Source organism: Moschus berezovskii, chromosome 17, assembly GCF_049115385.1.
Source record: "Moschus berezovskii isolate FMDL1 chromosome 17, NW_MosBer_1.0, whole genome shotgun sequence".
NCBI lineage: Eukaryota > Metazoa > Chordata > Mammalia > Artiodactyla > Moschidae > Moschus > Moschus berezovskii.
The window spans coordinates 52487027-52507258 of NC_142476.1; the positions used below are offsets into that span (position 1 = coordinate 52487027).

The 20232-nt window shown below is 37.5% G+C and overlaps 1 protein-coding gene and 1 long non-coding RNA gene across 8 annotated transcripts in view; one reads left to right on the forward strand and one right to left on the reverse strand.

Annotated features, from left to right (window-relative positions):
• DNM3 (dynamin 3) overlaps positions 1 to 20232 on the reverse strand; it is a 670947-nt gene that overhangs the window by 272707 nt on the left and 378008 nt on the right. The gene's annotated exons all lie outside the window — the stretch shown is intronic.
• LOC148775158 (uncharacterized) overlaps positions 18246 to 20232 on the forward strand; it is a 4841-nt gene continuing 2854 nt past the window's right edge. Inside the window, exon 1 of the long non-coding RNA XR_016039628.1 lies at positions 18246 to 19619. This is a non-coding gene — a long non-coding RNA (uncharacterized LOC148775158). The remainder of the gene's footprint in view (positions 19620 to 20232) is intronic.

Sequence of the window (20232 nt, forward strand, 5' to 3'; positions counted from 1 at the left end):
TTGTCTGTTGTATCTCCAGTGCCTAGGAAAGTATCTGGCACATAGTAAGTACTCTAAACAGCTGCTTAATAAATTAAGCAAAATTATTGAATGCTAGCTCTATCCAGTACTCTTGCCTAGAAAATCCCATGGATGGAGGAGCCTGGTAGGCTGCAGTCTGTGGGGTCGCTAAGGGTCGGACACGACTGAGCGACTTCACTTTCACTTTTCACTTTCCACTTTCACACATTGGAGAAGGAAATGGCAACCCACTCCAGTGTTCTTGCCTGGAGAATCCCAGGGACAGGGGAGCCTGGTGGGCTTCCGTCTATGGGGTCACACAGAGTTGGACACGACTGAAGTGACTTAGCAGCAGCAGCAGCAGCAGCTCTATCCTAAATGCTTGATAAGCATAACAAATTAAATGACTATTGAAATTTATGTTCTAAGTGCCTGACAAATTAGTTGTTTAATCCTCACATCATCCAATGAAAAAGGTTCTATTAACATCATCTCAATTTAATAGATGGAGAAAAAAGAAACAGAGAGATCAAGTGAATTAACTACAGTTAAGCAATGGTGGCGCTAGTGGCAAAGAACTCACTGACCAGCACAGGAGACATAAGAAACACAGCTACAATCCCTGAGCCTGGATGATCCCCTGGAGGAGGGCATGGCAACCTACTCCAGTATTCTTGCCTGGAAAATCCCCATGGGCAGAGGAGCCTGGTGGGCTACAGTTCATAGGGTCACAAAAAGTTGGACACAACTGAAGCGATTTAGCATACAAGCAACTAGTAGTGCTTCCCAGTGTCTCAGTGGGTAAAGAATCTGCTTGTCAATGCAGGAGATCCAGGTTCGATCCATGGGTTGGGAAGATGCCCTGGAGAAGAAAATGGCAACCCACTCCAGTATTCTTGCCTGGAGAATCCCATGGACAGAGAAGCCTAGAAGGCTTCAACACGACTTAGTGACTAAATAACAACAATAACAACAAAGCAACTAGTAAGTCTCAGTAGAAACTACAACTACAGTTTTCCCAACAGGTGCTGCATAAATTGTTGAAGAACATCTTCAAACACATCCCAATTTATTTTGTCATTATCATCTAAGTCAGACCTTCTCCCAACCATCTCTCCTTTGACAAATGAGAAAATGACAGATCTGAATTAGACTATAAAACAACAAAGTCATTTGCACCTCATGTGTCTTTTAATTTTCCCCAAATGCTTTTATAACCATTCTACTCTTATTACAAACTATTGACCAATTACTGCAAAGAGTAGACTTACTTATGGTATACATCTCTTTCTAAAACAGAATGCAAGGCAACTAGCTTCAGACATTATTTTCTTATTATAATAAGAAGGAGGGGGAGGAGAAGAAGGACATGAGGAAGAGGAAAGGAGGAATGGAAAGAAGTGGAAAAAGAAGAGGAAAAAACCCAAAAGAATAAAACCTACATTATTACAATTACCAATCAACATTAGGGGAAAGAAATAGAGACTTCAAGTCTTGGCTCTGGTGTCTTTCTAGAAATTATTAGCTAAGAAAAGCATCCTGAATTTTCTGGAATACAAAAATAAGTCTATACTAAGTCTAGTTACTTAAAAAGATTTTAAACATATGACTTGCAGGCACCTAGAAACTCCAGGACTGTGAGCGCCACAGAGCCTGGTCCCAGGTCATGATCCAGAGAATGAGATAAGGGTGAGGCATCAAGCCTCGTTCAGAAGTAAGTAGAAACAATAATAACAATAGAGGTTAGCTGGGCTGATCTGGACTATATACACTGGGCTGGTCATATCAGGTTTTACAGCCAAGAGCAATTCTAAGTGTTTGGTGACCCTACTATTCAGTTCAGTTCAGTTCAGTCGCTCAGTCGTGTCCGACTCTCTGCAACCCCATGAATCACAGCACGCCAGGCCTCCCTGTCCATCACCAACTCCCGGAATTCACTCAAACTCATGTCCACAGAGTCAGTGATGTCATCCAGCCATCTCATTCCCTGTCGCCCCTTCTCCTCCCGCCCCCAACCTTTCCCAGCATCAGAGTCTTTTCCAGTGAGTCAACTCGTCGCATGAGGTGGCCAAAGTATTGCAGTTTCAGCTTTAGCATCAGTCCTTCCAATGAACACCCAGGATGATCTCCTTTAGAATGCTTGTTAAATACTTTGAGAATCACCCCTGAAGGTAACATTTATTAAAGTGTTTAATAAACACCAGGCAATATGCAGAGAACTTTTATCCCCAAATTACAAGTTGTTGTTTAGTAACACAGCAGTGTCAAATTCTTTGTAACCCCATGGACTACAACACACTAGGCTTCCCTGTCTTTCACTGTCTCCTGGAGTTTGCTTAAATTCATGTCCATTGAGTCAGTGATGCCATCCAACCATATGATCCTCTGCTGTTCCCTTCTTCTCCTGCATTCATTCTTTCCAAGCATCAAGGTCTTTTCCAACGAATTGGTTCTTCTCCTCAGGTGGCCAAAGTATTGGAGCTTCAGCTTCAGCATCAGTCCTTCCAGTGAATATTCAGGACTGATTTCCTTTAGATTTACTGGTTTCATCTTCTTGCAGTCCAAGGCACTCTCAAGAGTCTTCTCCAATACCACAGTTTAGTGCTCAGCCTTTTTTATTGTCCAGCTCTCACATCTGTACATGACTACTAGAAAAACCATACCGTTGACTATATGAACTTTTGCTGCAACATAATGACTTTGCTTTTTTACACGCTGTCCAGGTTTGTCATAGCTTTTCTTCCAAGGAGCAAGCATCTTTTAATTTCATGGCTGCAGTCATTGTCCAGGGTGATTTTGGAGCCCAGGAAGATAAAGTTTGTCACTGTTTCCGTTGACTGCCCATCTATTTTCCATGAAGTGATGGAATGAGCTTAGTTTTCTGAATGTTGAGTTTTAAGCCAGCTTTTCCACATTCCTCTTTAACCTTCATCAAGAGGCTTTTTAATTCCTCTTTGCTTTTGCCATTAAGGTGGTGTCATCTGCATATTTGAATTTATTGATATTTCTCCCAGCAATCTTGATTCCACCTTGTGCTTCATCCAGCTTGGCATTTTGCATGCTGTACTCTGCATATAAGTTAAATAAGCAGAGTGACAATATACAGCCTTGACATACTCCTTTCCCAGTTTGGAACCAGTCTTTTGTTCCATGTCTGGTTCTAACTGTTGTTTCTTGACCTGCATACAGGTTTCTCAGGAAGCATGTGAGGGGACAGGAATGCAAAAGTAGAAAATCAAGAGAAACCTGGTGTAACAGGCAAGTTTGGCCTTGGAGTACAAAACAAAGCAGAGCAAAGGCTGACAGAGTTTTGCCAAGAGAATGCACTGGTCATAGCAAACACCCTCTTCCAACAACACAATAGATGATTCTACACATGGACATCACCAGATGGTCAATACCAAAATCAGACTGATATTCTTTGTAGCCAAAGATGGAGAAGCTCTATATAGTCAGCAAAAACAAGACCAGGAGCTGACTGTGGCTCAGATCATGAACTCCTTATTGCAAAATTCAGACTTAAATTGAAGAAAGTAGGGAAAACCACTAGGCTATTCAGGTATGACCTAAATCAAATCCCTTACAATTATACAGTGGAAGTGACAAATAGATTCAAGGGATTAGATCTGATAGACAGAGTACTGGAAGAACTATGGACGGAGGTTGGTAACAAAGTACAGAAGACAGTGACCAAAACTATCTGCAAGGAAAAAAAAATGCAAAAAGTTCAAATGGTTGTCTGAGGAGGCTTTACAAATAGCTGAGAAAAGAAGAGACGCAAGAGGCAAAAGAAAAAAGGAAAGATATACCCATCTGAATGCAGAGTTTCAAAGAATAGCAAGGAGAGATAAGAAAGCCTTCCTAAGAGAACAATGAAAAAAAAAAAATAGAGGAAAACAATAGAATGGGAAAGACTAGAGCTCTCTTAAAAAAAATCAGAGATACCAAGTGAACATTTCATACAATGATGGGCACAATAAAGGACAGAAACCATATGGATCTAACAGAAGCAAAAGATATTAAGAAGTGGCAAGAATACACAGAAGAACTATACAAAAAAGATCTTCATGACCTGTATAATCATGATGGTGTGATCACTCACTTAGAGCCAGACATATTGGAGTGTGAAGTCAAGTGGGCCTTACAAAGCATCACTTATGAACAAAGCTAGTGGAGGTGATGGAATTCCAGCTGAGCTATTTCAAATCCTAAAAGATGATGCTGTGAAAGTGCTGCACACTATATCCCAACAAATTTGGAAAACTCAGCAGTAGCCACAGGACTGGAAAAGTTCAGTTTTCACTCCAATCCCAAAGACATGCAATGACAAAGAATGTTCAAATTACCGTACAATAGCACTCATTTCACATGCTATCAAGGTAATGCTCAAAATCCTGCAAGCTAGGCTTAAACAGTATGTGATCTGAGAACTTACAGATGTACAAACTGGATTTAGAAAAGGCAGAGAAATCAGAGATCAAATTGCCAACATCTGTTAGATCATAGAAAAAGCAAGAGAATTCCAGAAAAACATCTACTTCTGTTTTATTGACTACGCTAAAGTCTTTGACTGTGTGGATCACAACAAATAACAAGAATGAAAAGTAAATATTCCCAACAACACATAGCAAAGTAGAGCTGGATACACAACCAGCTCCAGAGTATGGCTGTCTAGCTCCACAGTCTGTACACTCAGCCACTATTTTACTGCTTATTCCAGAACAACAACAAGAACAAAAAACAACCTTCATTCTGCAGTGATTAAACAGATAACAGGATGTTGTTAGATAAACCTGAACATTTTTGTAAATATATATTTATCCAAAAGATTGAAATCATTCTTTCTTCTTAACAACTGTTTTTGCCCTTTAAGTGACAGTGAAGTCCCTCAGTCTTGTCTGACTCTTCGTGACCCCATGGGCTATAGCCTACCAGGTTCCTCCGTCCACGGGATTTTCCAGGCAAGAATACTGGAGTGGGTTGCCATTTCCTTCTCCAGGAGATCTTGCCGACCCAGGGATTGAACCTTGGTCTCCCGCATTGCAGGCAGATGTTTTACCATCTGAGCCACCAGGGAAGTCTTTTCCTTTAAGTCATCTCAAACTCCTGGAAGGCATGAGTTTTGTATTATTTATCTTTATATCTCCAGCACAGTGTCTGTAATATGGTAGGAGTCTGATAAATGTTTACGAAATAAATGAATAAATGAGAAAATAAATGAATGGAGTGACTGGAAGTTTATTTTTACATCTTATCTAAAAAATGGCACTTTCAAAGGACACAAGACACCTTAGCTATAAATGTAGGCTAAGACAAATTATGTATCAGATATTAAGTACAGCCAGCTAAAAGTTTTCAGATTGCAAGTTAAAATAGTAGAAAGCAAAACAAAATAAAATCCAAAAAACACCATGTTAAATAACAGTATATAAAATCAGCCTCAAACAACTGAGCCTCCCTTTCCAACATAAAGTGGGAAATTAAGTTGTGAAAGCAAAAGTTTTAATCTACTTAAGTATACAATAACTTAATTTTGTAATCTTGATCTGGTGTTTTTTTTCAAGGCCCACTGAATTCAGAAATACAGTATGTTACTCCTAAACATAGGTATGTACAATCTGGTCATATTTATTAAACAGAAATAACAACTTGAATGATTGGTCTTTATATTTTAATTATTCACAGCCTACTTTATCTTAATCATGCTTATTCTTCCTTAAATGCTAACTTTATAACACATTTAAATTGTATAAGGGCTACTAAATAGAAAACTAAAAAAGAAAAAAAAAACAAACCTCTAGAATATTTTTTCTGGACATTCAAACAGTTCAACCCTCCTATTCCCATCTAGTCCAGCCAAATACCTACTCATATCTAGTTTTACATAGCTAAAATAAAACACTACAGTAAAATTCTCCCATCCCTAGAAGGGGTGATCTAAAACTAAGTAAAAAAGAGGGTTTTTCTGTTTTCTTTCCTTTCGCACTCTCAAAAGCATGTTTGCTTACCAAAAACCAGAATGAGGCTTTTGTTTTAATTTCAACAGGACAAATGCTAGAGTATTACTACTCATCAACAGGAAGCAAAATTACTCATCTATTCCACTGAGATATCTAAGCCTAGAAGACTCAACATATTTTCTCCCTTCTTAAAGGATTCTATGTGACGGGATTAAATTTCACAAATTCCAGAATTTACATATGGGATTTTAAAATTTAATCCCTTTGCCATTCACTTTAGTTTTAAACAGCTTGCTTATCTTCTTCCTGCTAGCACAATTCAGTGCAGAAATGGAAACCAGATTTCTTTACGTAGTGAATTTCATGTTGTTTCCACATTTCTCCAGGCAGTCGTTTCCCAGCAGACATTCATCTAAAATATTCTTCCATGAGTGATTTTTAAGTAAGATGGCATCTGTAGCATTTGTGGCACGTTCTAAGCACAGTCTCAAATGCATTACAAATGGCCTGTGCATTACAACATTCTACATTGCAGCTTACATTGAAAGTCTTTGTAAAGGTAAATAAAGAAGTTAAAAATGTAGTCTAGTAAGGTGATTTGGCATGGCCTTGATTCCTACTTACGAAGGAACCTCTTTTCTTTGCCTCTTCACATTCAGGAGAATCTCAGACTGATCAATACGTCTTTATTAACCTGATTACATTTGGAAAGCCATTGTGCAGCATATACAGCAACTATAGGTGTGACCCCTGCCTTCAAGAAGTTTATAATCAAGTGAAAAAGATGAGACAAACACCAGAACAAGTCAAGCAACAGTTTGAGAAGTAAGAGCAGAGCACAAACAACAATGGATGAGTGACTGAAATGGTCTATAACGTTATCAGGAAAAATCTAATGTGCAATAGTCTCTGGAACTGAGAAAGCCAATTTAAAGCAAAATGGTATGGGGAATTCCCTGGTAGTCTAATGATTAGGACTCAACGCTTTCACGGCCATGTCCCAGGTTCAATCCCTGTCAGAGAACTGAGATCCCATCAGCCATGCGGTGTTGCCACAAAATTAAAAAAAAAAAAAAAAGTAAAACAGTGTGATCAATCTAAAACTCCACTGTTCTCTCTTCTTGTTTCTAAAGATATCTAATATTAAAAAAAGATTCCAAAGGCACTGCTTCTGTGGAGGACTATTTTAAACGGTACAGGAGGTATAAAAAGAATTTAATTTACATTTGGAGCCTTTTTTTTTTTTTAAAGCAATGCATACACAGGATAAATTAATCTGATTGAAAATTCAAGGAGAAAAAACAAAATCTCATTAAACCATCTAATACATATTTTCACTGGTAGCTCAATTCCAACTTTGTTTCCTAAAGAAAAAACCAGGAAGAACTGGGGCTGGAGAGAAGAGGAGAGAGCTACAGAAAGTCTCAGAAGAGACGCAGAGGGAAGACAGAACAGGAGGAAAAAGGAGAAGAAAGGAACAAAAGTTAATAATACTGTTCTCCTGAATGCCTTTGGTCACTTTCGTAGAGATATAATATGGTACAATAGTACATTCCAGTGCCTTCTGACACAGTAGACTAGTTTAATTAATATTTTCAGATCTTCCTCTCTTTAAACATTCAGCAGCACCACAAAAGTTACCAAGGGTAGAAATGGTATTTGCTACAGCGCCATAACCCCTGGCCCCAAGGCAATGCTGTCACAATTCTCCAAACCGTTGCTGTATGAATTGTTGAAGAATGTCTTCAAAAACATCCCAATTTAGTTTAACATTATCATCTAAATCAGACCTTCTCCCAACCACCTCTCATTTCACAAATGAGAAAATGGCAGAGCTGAACTAGAATCAGTCAATTTGGGTGCTCTTCTCTTATACCTCAGGTGTATCCAAGAAAGCAAAGGTGTCTTTTAAATTCAAAGAAGTGGAATTTGTACAGGAAAGATGAAAATTTGAAATCAAATACAATTAATTTTTTTTACTCTGTACAAATACTAAATCACCAAACATCTTCAGCTGTAGGCACGGAGCAAACTGGCTTTAGTGGTTTCACTACAAAGGTTAACTTGAAACTTCTACTGATGTAGGTAAGCAAAGGGAATTTGGAATATTAGGTATTATGGAAATAATCTTACAAAGAAAGTCTTTAACAGGGTCTTACTAAACAGTTTCCATCATCATACACAAAAACTCACTAAAAGTCTATACTGAATATGAAGGAAATATACAAAGTGGGAATTTTTAATTAAATTCATTTTTTATTTTTAATTCCCCACAGGTATAAGTGGGGAATTCTCTGGCAATTCAGGGGTTAGGACTCCTTGCTTCTACTGTAGGGGACATGAATTTGATCCCTGGTCTTGAACTAAGACTCCGCAAGCTGAGCCGAGTGACCAAAAAAAAAAAAAAAAAAAAGCCAAAAACTGGGGCAGTTGATACATTCAGGAAACCCTGCATATACAAACAACAGACAAATACACTGAAAATGATACAGTATCGGAACGCAACAAAAGCAGCAGGCAACTAAACGAGTCTGCATATACAAAGTATTGTCAAAGCAAAAAAAATTACAAAATAATAAAATGAAGTAAGAATGGACATTAACAAATTGGATTCAACCTAACCTGTATAAGCATTAATGGGAGACTAACAGCAATTATTTTATGGTCTGAAGGCACAGGTGTAACTGAAATTGACTTAGAAAATAGGTTAGACAAAATTTGCTGGAAAATAAACTCCCATTGACTTTCCTGTTCTTTTTAATGGTTTAAAACAAAAAAAAATGAGGGACTCAACTTTACAAAAACTAATCACTTGAAATGCAGTACTGAAAACTCCAGGGACTGGAATCATTTAAAAAAAAGGAGATAAGTAAGTTATCTTTACACTGGCTTCACTACTGGCAGAAGGCAGTTACTTTTAGAAAAATCAAAAGATTTCTCTTATACAGCTTATTCTGATTCTTGTTTTCTCTGTTATAAAACTTGGGGAAAAAGAACTTTAAGTTCCTTTAGTTCTTTGATGAGCTTCTCAGTAATAATTTCATGAGGCCCTGAAAATGCAAAGTGAACTCTAAGCCTGGGCTCCAGAGAACTGATGCACAAGCTGGGCCAGACAGCACCTCAGGCCACCTCCAAACATTTTCAGTGGGGTCTAGATCCCTTAAAGAAAACAAACTAGTTCCCCAACAAAGCAAGCCAATATTTCAAAAGGAATCATAATCCACCCTGGCCAATAAAATGCAAGACTAGTTCCTCCCTGAAAAGACTAAGGTGAAACAGAAACAAAGTTCCACTGTACTAGAGGAAAACATTTTGCTACAAGGCAGAAGGTTGGGAGTAAACTTCCCAAACCAAACCAATCATACACAAAGTGTGTGTGTAGTTTTTAAATGTAATCAGCTATAGCTCCACCTGCAGAGAAATCAATCCCCTTAAAACAGTACATTTGCAAAATGACAAAGGCATTTCCTACCTGATTTTCACTTATTAACCTTCAACTGGTGCTATAAAGCTCTGGTAGGCAGAGTTTTCAAAAAAAATAATGAAATGTGCACACACTAAAACTAACGTCTAAGATTACACAAAACATTCACATGCTTTAGCTTTTAAAATGGGAAAAGAATTGATTTTGAAGTTGGTAGTTCTCATACAGAAATCTGGTTTAGTTTAAAAGTATATAGAGATATAGATATACAAAAATATTTATAAATCACATAAATATTTACAAAGTGTATAAATACACACATACATACATGCACTTACACATGCTTGCACATTTATCCACATGTGTTTTAATATAAACATGCAAAACTATAATAAAAGCAGATAAAAGAGAGGAAGGTCATTACTGACTTCTCAAAGAGATTCTCCAAAAGGTTGTCTTATGGACCCCCTCCCACTACAGTGTGTTTTTATTTATTTTTTATTTATTTATTTTTTAATTAATTAATTTTTTATTGGAGGCAAATTATTTTACAATATTATATTGGTTGGTTTTGCCATACATTGACATGAATTCGCCTCGGGTTTACATAAGTTCCCCCTCCTGAACCCCCCTCCCACCTCCCTCCTCCCTTTATCCTCCCTCTGGGTCATCCCCGCATGCCAGCCCCGAGCATTCTATAACATGCATTGACCCTGAACTAGTGATTCATTTCACATATGACAACATACGTGTTTCAATGCCATTCTCCCAAATCATCCCACCCTCACCCTCTCCCACAGAGTCCCAAAGACTGATCTATACATCTGTGTCTCTTTTGCTGTCTCGTATACAGGGTTATCATTTGCATCTTTCTAAATTCCATATATATGCGTTAGTATGCTGTATTGGTGTTTTTCTTTCTGGCTTACTTCACTCTGTATAATAGGCTCCAGTTTCATCCACCTTATTAGAACTGATTCAAATGTATTCTTTTTAATGGCTGAATAATACTCCATTGTGTATATGTACCAAAGCTTTCTTATCCATTCGTACAGTGTGTTTTTAAAAATCCTGTTGTCTTCCTTTCAGAATCAAGTATTTTCTTCTATTTTTACCTATTTTACACACAGATGATTGATTTACCCAATGAGATTATAAATTTCTTGAGGAAAAGACCACTTCCTTCTTGAGCAGTACTTGGTGTTGCTTGCACTTTGGAGTCACAGGACCAGGTTTTGAATAGAGCGTCAGTAACTGAATCAAAGGGCTTCACTGGTGCCTGAGTGGTGATGAATCCACCTGCCAATGCAGGAGATGCGGGTTCAACCCCTGGATCAGGAAGATCCCCTGGAGAAGGAAATGGCAACCCTCTCCAGGATTCTTGTCTTGGAAATCCCATGGTCAGAGAAGCCTGGCGGGCTACAGTCCATGGGGTCACAGAGTCGGACACAACTGAGAAACTAAACAACTGAATTCAAGATGGAGGCCTGGTTGTGCCCTCACAGCAGCATCTAATCTTCATAAGGCCTTTGTCTGGGCCAAGCCCTGATCCAAGCTTTTCTCACACATTACCCCTTTTAGTCCTCAGAAACACCCTATTTTACAGATGAGAAAACAAGAGCTCATATACTACAGTCAAACAATTGCTAAGGTCTCCAAATAATAAACTGTGAAGTCAGGATTCAAACCCACACCCTCCAGTTTCAAAATGCTCATTCTCCACTGTCTGTTGGTGCTTCTACTTCAACTGCAACCTTGGAGAAATCCTATCTTTGAGGGTTGTTGGATTAAATTATATCACATGTGAAAAACTAGCATGGAGGGCCTGGTCTAAAATCAGTCTCAAAAAAAAGTATTAAAAAGAAACAAAACAAACCTTGAAAAATGGAAAACAGTACACTTCCCTTTTTATACAACATTTACATTGTAGTTCTGAGTGTCAATGAACTTACATAATCTGATTCTGCATGGCAAATTGAAGCAATTTTTCCTTAATATGCAAATAAGTGATTTTATAAAGATATATGATTCATATTCATTTAAAGCATGGAAATAACCTTTCAACATGAACTAATTTATACACCAAGTGCTTTCATGTGTCTATTAAAGTAAATTCTCTTCTCTTCTCATGAAAAGAAGTATTTTAATATGGTCTCATATATCCCTTAAATAAATTCTCTGGAGAATGAACAGAACTGGGAAGCCAGTTAAGGTAACCTTAATATTCTTAACTAAACAGATTTATGTTGGATTTAACCCTTTTAGCAATTCATATAATTTGTATTTCCCTTCTGAATATACCAAAAGATTATACATCCTATAATATAGATACTGTGCCGTGTATTATGCAGGTATGCCTATCATCACAAAGACAATGGAGCTTCTACAACGATATACTGCATCACTGCAGGTATTCTGGAACAAGCAGAAAGCTCTCTTCATACACATATTTCCTTGCAGCCAATATGATTCACTTGCACTCCCAACCACAAAAAGGATACTTTTTCCACCCCTGAAAAATGTGCTTTTTGAGCCTCTATGTGATGCACACACAGATTTATTTTCCCCTTTTTGATACCATACATGCTTGTTTCTGAGTTGTACTAAGGTAATAAACTATTGGTGATGTCAAAAGACATCAGGAGTCAATATTCTAAAATTGTCAGTGACCTGAGGACACCATATTTCTCTTGTCCAAGTGAGCCAATACTCATTTTAAAGTCTGATTGTAACGTGGAATTCAATGAGAGTTCATAGTATATAGCATTCAGATGATGCTCATCAGCTTTTGAGGGTTGAAGCAGGCAGCAGACTGCATTCCTAGTACGCTCTCACTTAAAATCTGCCTCAAAAGGCCAACGCTAATTTTCCAATCCTTTTTTTTTTACCTCCCCCTAAAGATTTCAAGACACTGCTTCAAATTTTACTGGAGTCATAAATCACATGTTTACCTTCATGCGACTGGTTTTCAAGGAGCCAGAGTTAGTAAGGTTGGTCTGCCGGATGTATTATGTTTCTTAAATACAGAAATGGCTGCTGTGCACGCCAGTGGTTAGTAAAACTCAAAGACGTAACATTATCTTTCTCAATTGATTTGAGGAAAGAATGCTCATAAAATATTTACTGATTTTGGTTAGGGGCTGATTTCTAAATAAACAGACTCAGCAATGGAAATTCTAGAGACGGGCAAAACAAAACATGCATTAGTAAATGTACGTTTTAAAATCAACTCTCACAATCTTTGCTTTTTGCAAGCTTTTATGAAGATTGTAAAATCAGTTGCACTAGGCTTATGATTTACAGGTGTTCTAATTTAACTTATTTTTCAGTTGTTGAAAGAAAATCTGTTCACTCTTCTGGACTATTTCTCCTCTTTTTATAGCCTCTGATGTTACATCTCTGGCTAAGAAGGCACTTCACTGCAATGATCTGAAGGCAGCCATTTGTTTGATAGAGAAGGAGAGAAAAAGGGAAAGCTTTGCTACAACAAATCTCCCAGCCCTTTCGGGCCCTGACAAAAATAGGAAATGCCGGTTACCAGAAGACAGTATTACCTCCAATAAAAAAAGGAAAAAAAGTGCTAATCCATACAACGTAAAGCCAAATTAAGTGGGGTTATCTTCCCTAATTTGCAATGAACTGGGGTCAACTAGATTTTTATCTCAAATACAAACTGGGAAGGAGACAACAACAAGAGAGGAAACACCACATCTTGGTTAGATCCTGCTTTTCATACAAGATTGTATGACTGATAGCTACACAGGATGCTTCCAGAAGATTAGAAGGCCAAAAATAAGTAAGGAAATATGGCTGGTCCAAGGTTCACAATTATTTCTAAAAGAACACTGCAACCTGATACACAACTGCAATACACACACATTTAAAATTTATACCATATTTTCTATTTAAGATAAAAAATAGTATACCTTTAATTCCTGAATTATTGTCATGATAAAAGTTTGATCGGAAATCATGTACATACTACGTAACTTTTATCCATTTTTGATAATTTACTGACTGGCCTACTTTAGGTTAGTTAAAGAGAGTACAGACACCATTTCCACCTTCAATTAATATATTCTACTTGGGGGAAAAATCCAAATATGTGAAATAATAATATTTTAGTACAAAGCTAAAAGAAGACAGCAGATAACTGATAAATTATTAACAGGAAATGCTAAGTGCTATTCAAATTCAATAAGGGAAAATTTTATCTATGTGGGCTAACAATATGCTTCTCAGCACAGCCTTTGAGTCAGAAAAAAGTTGAGTTCTGCCACTTACTGTAATTACATGAAGTAATATGCTTAACCTCTCTGAGCCTCAATTTCACCAACAATAAAATGGGAATCATAATATTTACCCCATAAAGTTATTATAAGAAATGGATAGACTATATATGAGAGGACTTTGTCATCTATAAGGAGGGTCTAAAATGACCATTCAGAAGGTGGTAAAAGGGTTCACATTAAACTGTTACCATTAATTTGAAGAAGCCGAGAGGGTAGGGGTTGGAGGGAAAGATTATTAACTTTTTTCTTACATACTTTCTATTATTTGAACTTTTATAATGCCCATGTACTAACCTTGCAACCAAAAAAATTAAAGCTATATAAATGCTACCTGAAGTGTGCATACCTAGATGTAGCAGACTATTCTATAGATACATAGAAACAAGACTCAGTCCTGGTTTTAGTTTGAGAATTTCTAAAATTATAAAAATGATTACCAACTGAAACAGTGCTTCCATTCCATGACTTTTTAAAAAAGGGCAAATTCTATAGTCACCCAAAACTATCCATTGATTCAAACTATCACTTTGGTCAATACCTTTTGAAAAATAACCAAGTTAAATAACAATAGTTCTCAAAGGCAAACCTTTATTAGGTTTAACTTTGGTTTTTTAGAGCCCATCACAATTTAGATATTTAAATTATAACTTTAAGAAAAGTCCTCAGGTCATTTCTAAGTGAATGTCAAGGGCTTTTCATAAAGGCATGGCAGAGTTTTTCCAACTGAACTTGGTCACAGATTAGCATTCCTAATGTTAGAAGTAAGTGTGAGCTCTTTGAGGGCAGGAATCATATCCTTTTCATCTTAATTCCAGTCCCTGGCATTGTGACTAGCACATGAGTAGGCAAGAGTAAATATTTGTTGAACTATTTGGAAGAAAGTTTTCCTCACTCGGAGGCCCAACGAGATGGGCATATATGCTAAGTGGAACATAACCTTTCTAGTTGTTTTTGTAGAAAATCACTTAAAATGCTTAAAAAGCAGTAAAAATAAGTATAAAAGTGAGTTCCTTAAATAAAATGTCATTTAAAAAAACCCTATTTGAGAAACTGATATCTCTTATATTTGAAAAAGCATAGATTTGTGAACTAAGATGAAATCATGGAGGAGACTAATTGGAATCACCTTTCATCAGCCTTACAAAAATTCCCAAGGCATGTTTCATCAATAAAAACGTTCAATAGAGGGCAGAGGAAAGGCTTTCAATGTTTGCGACAGGAACAAGCCCATACCTAGAGTGCTAGATTCCTGGCTGACTATTATCCCTCTGGCTCCTCTGTGATGATTTGTGAGTAAACATATACATAGTTTAAAAAGACAGAATTGGTATCCACATGTAATGAAACTATTACTTTGGGCTTCCCATGGTGGCTCAGATGGTTAAGAATCCGCCTGCCATGTGGGAGACTTGGGTTCGATCCCTGGGTTGGGAAGATCCCCTGGAGGAGGGCATGGCAACCCACTCCAGTATTCTTGCCTGGAGAATCCCATGGACAGAGGAGCCTGGCGGGCTACAGTCCACGGGGTCGCAAAGAGTTGCACACAAACTGAGCAACTAAGCACAGCACAGTCACACTTGCATATTTCTAGCATTATGTAATACTGTGAAGTAATGACAGGGGAAAAAGAAGTTGAGGCACATTGGGCTTGCTCAATCACTATAGAATAAGCCCTGAAAACATAAGCGTGGTTGCAGAAGTACAATGATAGGAAGTAATCCCTCCAAATTTCCACTGATGATTTAAATCTCTCTATGAATGATGTACCTAATGCTAATATCTTAGTTCCATCCTAAACTGCTGGATTATTCTATTTTAATCTTATTTAATCTCCCTCCCTAGGTGATCAGGGCTGGTAATAACTTTTGAACCCTTTAACGGTATGTTAATTCAAGAGAAGACATTTAACAACAAGAAAATGCTTTGAGAGAATTCTCACTTGAAGCCTTCTGAAATATTCAATTCAACTATTTTGAAGAGAGAGATTTTTCGGCTTCTAAAAAGTATTGCGGACAGTCAGTAGAAATGAATTTCGTTGGCTGTACTTCTTGAATGAATTCTAAGTTTCTTAGTTTGGCCACTCAAATTTGGAAGCTATCTAGAAATTTTCTCACATTTTGATCTCTGGAAGGGCTATTAATCAAGCTCTTGTTTGAGGCAACTCGAACTTCAATCAGAATACTATGGACGGGAAGTCAGAGAACTGGACAATCAGAATATTCAACAGAATATATAATTGAAAACATCACCGAGAGAAGAAAAGTAGATGCCAGCGGGCTGATACGTTATAACCTTTGGTCAAGCGGTACTTGGCAAATTTCAACAGATTTAATTAACCAATGATAAAATTAAGCAGTAGAATACCATTAAAACAAAACAAAAATATTAACACAGAACCAGGAATTACCAGTAAAAAAAATAGTGCTGTACATAACAGCATGATCTACCAGAGGTAATTTGTTAGGAGATCGGAGTCGTTATTTCATAGTGGAGGCTTGAAATGAAAACTTTTAAGTTTCTTTAGGTCAAGCTATAGCACAGCATTCGGAGAGCCAGCCAAAATCGCTGAGGAAGGCCACATGTGGAACTAATTACTCATGGAGAGGCCATGACAAAGAACATTTCTCCAGACTTTTCATGGGGGCTTCACTTTCAGGAAGTTGCTATAATTACTGTTCAAGTCTAGATCAGCCTGCAAGCCGCTGACAGATCCAACAGACAGGAGGAGGAGGAGGGAAAGAGAGAGAGAGAGGAAAAAAAAAAATGAACTTATCTGCCCTTTCTGACGAGTGAAATACCAGAAAATAAAGTACCACAGGAAAGCTCAAAAAGGTTTCCAAATGAGCCCTGGCTTCCAGTGTTCAACTTACTGTTTACTTTTTAATCTACCCTCTATCTTCAAATTACTTTTCTAGCCTGGATCGGACAGCAAATTTGTACTTCTACACTAACTCACTTTCAGTTGGCCACAGCAGAACTGTACATCTCAACTCTTTTTTTTTTTTTTTACAGCTTTTCCATACTGGGGCCCACTTCCTGCCCAGTTGAGGAAAAAAATCTGGCCTGAAGATGAAATGACTGCTTAACATTACACTAAAACATCTGGTACCATTTTATGCACAGACCCATGTCTGAGAGCAGGCGATTCCAGCGGTCTCTCCAGCGGCACAGCGCATACCCAAACCTCCCCAGGGTGACATCATCCCATATATGGACTCTCCAGCCCAGCCCTCCCCCTTTTCCTGGTCCTAAATTCATTGCCAGTTCCCCAGTCTGCAGCAAATGTGCCACGTCAAGACTGGAAATCACAGCCCTTGAGTCTCAGTCGGGGCAGCAGAATTCAGGGGGGGAAGCCGAAGGCAACCCCTGGTGCAGGAAGGGAGGCTTTTCCCCAAGACCGGGAGAGGATTTTTAAGTGCATAGTTGGAAGCTTCTGGAGATCCTGCTCCGTCGCCCCAGTGTTCAGACTACCTGTTCAGGACAATGCCGTTGTACAGTAGTCTGCACATTGGTTAGACTGGGCAAGGGAGAGCAACGCCATGGACAGCTGGGGACAAAAGTGGCTGTTTCCAAGGAGGAAGACATTTGTTTGCTCCTTTTTCGAATCTCATATCCAGTGTTTTTCTTCACAGGTTTTGCACAGTAGGGGCCAGGAAGCCCTCGGGGACACTGCCGAGAAAGGACTGCTCCAGGGAAGACCTGTGGGTAAGGCCTTCTTGACTGCTCACCTGGGCTGTGACCAGGAGAGCCCAGGTGGGGAGCCAACGATTTGCTTTCACATGCGAGAGAAACCGAGGCGGGATTGTGACAGACAGGTCTGCGTTTAGTTTTAAAAGAGCAACGATGTGTGGTACACTGCGATTTACTAGATGTTGTTCAATTTCTGAAGAGTTTAAGTATTTTCTTAAATTTAAAGGTTTTCCCACTTCAAAATGAAATATGAAAAGACGCCAAACACTTAAGAATAATTTAATGAGGCTGGTTTTGAATTGTTGAAATTGATAATCCAGAAATTTAAAAACGTATTTGAATGAGAGCTGAAGTATAACATTTAGCATCCCAGGATTGAATCCGTTTTGCCCCGAAGTAAAGAATACTTGTTATTTTTAAAATGCTACCTGAATAGTGCTTTCCTTAAATTTTATATAATATAAATATCAGGAATATTATCTAACAATAAAAGAAGAGGCTGCCAAGAATTTTTGCCTACCAGACAATGAAGATAGGACTGGTCCAGAAAAGAGCACCAACCCAGAACTTATTGAGTCAGCAACCAAATAAATTGGAGAATAAAAACCTCTATATTCAGATATTCAAATATATATCTCTGTATTACATTTTAAAAAAATCTCAGAATGGTTGATAACTGCTGGTCAGCTGAGCCCTCCTGGCTATATTTTACAATGCTTCTATTTCTCTGAGCACTTAAAATGATAAGGTACTTTGTCTAGAAACCCACTGATAAAAAAGGAATTTGTAAACGAAAGCAAAGTTTTCTTTGGTCAGTTTCCAGCTGTCCTGGGGGTGAAGGAGGGTGGGAGAGGGGGAGGAAGGTGGGAGGGAGGAAAACCCTCAAGCTGAATGTAATCCCAAAAGAGAGAATAATGGAGAAAGTCTGGATTGCAATACGTGCAATACGATCCATGCTGAACTTTAGAGATGGGTCCCTTAAAGAACATTCTGGAAGAAAACGTTACTGCCTTAACCCCCATTTATATCTATCCCCAAACAATTCCATATAATGAAAACATCTGTTCTTTAGGCTTTTGTGTGAATGTACCCTCTTCTGTCCTCCTTTAAATTCTGTCATAGTGATTCCTTAACAAATCCTTTTCCAAATCATACATTGTGCAACAATTCAAACACTGTAACAAGTTCTCTGGCAAAACATTTGATTACCAAAGGTTCCCCCTAGATACATTTTGTTGAAAGAATTTATTTTAAAAGTTACCATTTTGATCATTCCAAAACTGATAGAAAAGTTTTCTCTTTTATTCATGGCTTTTAGCTAAAATATGAAAAGCAAGGATTTATTACAGCTATTTCTTCCATTTAAATGATTCAGTAATGTCATCCTTTTCTTTTTCTATTGTATCTTGGAGGCTTTCATATTAATTATTTCTAACAGAACAAGTAAGAGTTTTAAAACCTGCATAGTTGTTTTTTGTTTTTAACATAGTAAAACAACAACAAAAAAATCTATTAGGTAGTTTTACAGGAGTTTATTTTTTCAAGAAACACATTTTTACTATTCGATATAGTTACCAAAGAAGATAAAGTACTTTGACAATATTTAAGAATTTTCAAATTTGAGGGGTTTTTGTCTTGTGTTTTTACTCCATAGAATAATTGAATTTCCTACCTTGCTTTCATTTCACTTATGTTTAATTTAAATGTCTTTTTTCATATTAAGTGGCCTTTTTGCTTTAAAGAAACAAATCACCACTGGTTCCTCACCTATTTTTTCCCTCAGGGTGACTTTTAGTCTGGAGACAGAGGAGACCCGATGGTGTCCTTGGCCTAAGCACAGAAGCAGAAACATTATTAATTTGCAAAAAGCATAGACAAGGAACCCCTGCATGTGCTCGGTGGAGTTCAGGCAACCTATTTTTGATGCAAACTTTTAACAAACGGGAAGGAATAGTAGGCATTTTTAAATTGTATGGACTAAATTAAAAATCAAAATTAAAAGCTCACTGTATAAACCACTGCCAACTAAAGAAAGGATGGTAGTTTATGCGCTGGTATATATACCAACATGTATAAACATACATATGGTAAAATAACCTTATCTATTTCCAGGGCAATTAGGATAATGTTTAACTTTATTTTGATATTACTTTGTAAGGAAATATACAAATATTTTAGGAATCAATGGATCTATTCCAGAGGAAACTAACCAACAATGAACATCCTCTACTAAAACTATCCCTGGAAATAATGGTAAGTGTAAGTATTAAAATTAAATATTGTACATCTTCAGAAAGATAAAATTGTTTGCAAGGCCCGTCCAAACTGTACTTCTTAGAAACTTAGTAGTTATTTTGTGTTTTAGCACATGGTGATTGATAAGTTAGACTAGTTACTGAGTTAAAAGAATTTTTTCCGCTATCTCAGAAAAGGAAATTCAGAGCCTTAGCTTTAACACCATCATTTCTTAATTGGAAAGGATCAATATAAAACAGTTTATTTACATTTTCAACTCCCACTGTTTTTTTTTTTTTAAGCCAAAGATCTCAAAACCAAAGAAAATTTATTTACAGTGGGACAAAATTTCACACTGATCACTTTCTTGCAGTTGTCAATAGGTTTAATGTCCTTCCTGCTTGGCATTTGAGCTTTCTGCCAAGATACTGTGTTTATATTTTTTAAAAACCAAAATATACTATCTACCCCCACCTCTCACCCTACAGACCACCCAAGTTTTTCACTTTGTGGGAAAAAGTTCTGGCACAAAACTCCTAATGAAGGAATCTTCTTCCCCAACCCCCTTATTTTCTGGTTGAAGTCTTAAAACTGTTACAGGACATAAAAAGGAAATACAATTTGGTAATGT